The sequence below is a fragment of the Furipterus horrens genome, unplaced genomic scaffold (genome assembly GCF_987537825.1).
Source record: "Furipterus horrens unplaced genomic scaffold, mFurHor1.1.pri manual_scaffold_3, whole genome shotgun sequence".
NCBI lineage: Eukaryota > Metazoa > Chordata > Mammalia > Chiroptera > Furipteridae > Furipterus > Furipterus horrens.
This window is the reverse complement of record NW_028327173.1, coordinates 159,252,490-159,256,222: the sequence shown is the minus strand read 5'-3', so window position 1 is coordinate 159,256,222 and position 3,733 is coordinate 159,252,490. Positions and strand designations below refer to the sequence as shown.

At 39.9% G+C, this 3,733-nt stretch overlaps 1 pseudogene; it reads left to right on the top strand.

Annotated features, from left to right (window-relative positions):
- Positions 1-2,730: 2,730 nt before the first annotated feature.
- LOC150016515 (U6 snRNA-associated Sm-like protein LSm7 pseudogene) lies at positions 2,731-3,169 on the top strand (annotated as a pseudogene).
- The last annotated feature ends 564 nt before the right edge of the window (positions 3,170-3,733 follow it).

Genomic DNA, 3,733 nt, shown 5'->3' with positions numbered 1-3,733 from the left:
CAATCAAATATTTGGCAGCCTATTGTTTGCTTAGGTTGGTCAGGAGGCTAATGGAGCCCAAAAGTATTCCATCCTTGTGCAAAATAAGTGTTTAACCTGGTTGGGACTCCACTTGGCCAACAGTACAAAAATTTCAATTTGGAACATCATATAAAAACCAAATTCAGCAAAACTGTAGAGAAAAAGGTTTTGAAATTAAAACTTTATTCTCCCTAACTTTGGTGTTAATAGTATCTGTGATTTCCAGAGATTTTGATTTCCATGTGTAGTTATATTAATCCCCAGATAAATCATAAGAAAGTAAAAGATTTTAAAGCATCAACTAAATCCCAGTTTGCCATTTTTATTTATTTATTTATTTATTTATTTATTTATTTATTTATTTATTTATATATATACAGAGAGGATGGGGGAGAGAGGGGCGGGGAGAGAAACATCAATGTGTGGTTGCCTCTCTTGTGCCCCCAACTGGGAACCTGGCCCTCAACCCAGGTATGCGCCCTGACTGAGAATCAAACTGGTGACCCTTTGGTTTGCAGGCTGGCGCTCAGTCCACTGAGCCACACCAGCCAGGGATGCTATTATATTTTTAATGAAAGAATAAAATTTTGCTGAGTAGTTAAGGAATTAAGTCCAATTGTTCAATTATACCAATATCTCCAACTTAAAAAAAACCAAAAAGCTAGAACAGCGTTTTTCAAACTTGGCTGTACTGTAGATTACCTAGGGGCTTTGTTAAAAGGAGGACTCTGACTCCATAGGCCTGGGGTCCTGAGATTCTGCATTTTACCCAAGATCCAGGTGATGCTGCTACTGCTGCTTTGTGGACCATGTTATGAGTAACAAGGACCCAGAGACTCTTTAAACCCTTGTGAATTTAAGTAAAACATGCACTTTAAAATTTCTTCATAAGACAATTTGCATAAAGCTAGGCCAATTACTCAGCTGCTTCAGGGTTAGGGACTATCTTATTAAATCTAAGATGCGATTGAGTGTTAGATGAGTCATTATTTTATGTGCTGCTAAGCAGAGAAAATACTGGCAATTAAACTACGACACACCCTGGTTTCAGAAATGTTAAATTATGAGCTTTAGAATTGAAGGACTATAGTGATTTCTTTGGCTCCTTTACAGTTTTCACAATGAACATTTACTCTGTGCTACATACTTTTATGAGGTAGATGCTATGATTACCCCATTTCACAGAGGTTTGGCAGAACAAATTATTTTAAGTCGCAGAACCAGAATTTGAACCCAGGTCTCTAGGACTGGAGAGCCCACTCTCTTGACTTCTACCCCATGGGCAAGCCTATTAGCCCTGATGAAAAGGCTCCCTTGTGCTGTCTCCCTTGGCATTCACTTAAGGTAATTGCACTTAAGGTATCTGTGCCTGCTGTGTTTATTTCCTTTTTAAACACATCTTTGAGCCTGGCTTCTTGTATTCATCACTATACTGAAGCGGCTTGTCTTGAACTCAACAGTGACTTCTTTGCTGAGCCTGGTAATCATTTTGGTCTATATTTTCCTGAACCTCATCTTTCTCTGACACAGCTTACCATTCTGTTCTTGAAACTCCCTCTTGGGTGTTTCTGAGTAGCTTGCTATTTATGTTTGATGCTTTTCTGATTATAAGTAAATCATACTTTGGTTAATACATTTATGGCCAGCTCTGTCCTTTGCAACCATGTATTAAAAGTATTTTAAAGAAATCCAGGCGACCTCCAAATCCTCACTGAATGCATGTGGTGAATTTTGGGTTGCAATACAAACTGCGACTTTAAAATTGTGGATCTTGCTAGAATCTTCTCATCTTTGCTCCCACTTTGTGCATATTTTTTTTATCACTGAACATACAGTGTTATATTCTAATTATGTTCACTTGATTTTGTATCCAACTTGACTGAAATCCTTGTGGGTAGAGACTGTATTTTATTTATTTTTGTTTCTCCAACCCCTGTCCAATTTTTGGAACATAAATGATTCAACGTTGCTGAGGCAGGACCACAATTTACTATTTCAGTGGTAAGGGAAGCCATTTCCTGCTAACTGTCTTTTGTTGCAAGGAAACATTATGAGGTCTCTAGCCCCAGGAGCAGATCAGTCAGAAAGGGACAGGGGGACTGTGGGATGTCCTTTCTGTTTCACACGAGAACTCATAGGTCCCAGGTTGAAATTACTCTTCAATCATTTGCTAGCTGTTTTCAGCAAAACTGGAAGTTCTGAATTTTTCACATTTGAGGATAAAATAAACCTTTGCATGGAGGACAAAGTCTTGTATTGGAAAAAAAACTGCAATAACAACAGCAACGAATCATCCTGTAATGTCATTAAAAACAAACAAACAATTAGATCAAGGACTATAGGGTTCAAGGTTCCTGCCAAGAAATGCTTCTCTAGGAGTTTGAATGGGCTGCTCTCTGAAAGTGCCCAACTTGTCCTCCTCAAGGAATTTCTCCTTACAGCATCTTACCTCCTAAGCTCATTCCCAGATCAGTTTTAGATGATTTAAACCTGGAGAGAATTAGAATCTTCCCTCTCCACTCCCTCAAGGGCTACCATGATGTTCTTTCATGAGGCCCTTACTTGCTGGCTCACTTTGGTTAGATTTGATTCAGTTCATTGTCTACTTCTGAAGGCTATTTTTAAGAAAAAATAAATTCAATCTTTTTTTTCTTAAAAAATAGAAAACAAGAGTAAATGGGGCAGAGCGGCATGGTGCAGCACAGCAAAATGGCGGACAAAGGGAAGAAGAAGAAAGAGAGCATCTTGGACCCCCCCACGTACATCGACAAGACGATCCGGGTGAAGTTTCAGGGAGCCCGCAAAGCCAGTGGAATCCTGAAAGGGTTTGACCCACTCTTCAACCTTGTGCTTGATGGCGCCATCGAATACATGAGAGACCCTGATGACCAATACAAACTCACAGAGGACACCGCCAGCTGGGCCTAGTGGTGTGCAGGGGCACCTCCGTGGTGCTCATCTGCCCCCAGGGTGGCATGGAGGCCACCCCCAACCCTTTCATCCAGCAGCAGGAGGCCTAGCAGGTGGGAAGGACACAGACCAGGGTGCCCTCAGACTCTAAGCTCTCCCTCCCACCTTCCGTGCTGCCCACAGAAATGGAACTTTTGTGTGTATGTGTAGGTTATTTTTTGTTTTCTTAATAAAATTGCAGACCTCTCAAAAAAAAAAAAAAAAAGTCAATGTAGACAAGATGCCCTTTTACCCCTAAACACTTCAGTGTATGTTTTCTAAAAGCAAAGCAAACTCTTCCATAATCATAGCACTATGATCAAAAGCAGGAGATTAACATTGCTACAATACTATTAGCTAACCTTATTGAGATTTTATCAACTGACCCGGTAATGACCTTTATTAGGCTTTGAATCTTGAGGTAATGACATATTGGTGTAGGATGATTAGAGATCGTTCACTATGACAGTGGGCATGGCATCCTAGCAAGTCAATTTCAGCTGTTACTGTGACTGAGTTCTTAGCCGCCTGTTTCCTGCTAATTTTTCCCAGCCTCTAGACCTCTCCTCAATTTTATAAGCTGCCTGAAATTCTTTTAGTAAATTCCTTTCCACCTAAGTTAGCCAGAATTTTGTAGTTTGCAACCCAAATTCTACTGTTATATTTTTTATCCTTTCTACTTTTCAAAATCTTGTTCACCTTCACGTGCTCAGTTTACATGCCACTTTTTTTCTTTCTTCTTTTGTAATGTTGGTTTACAGCA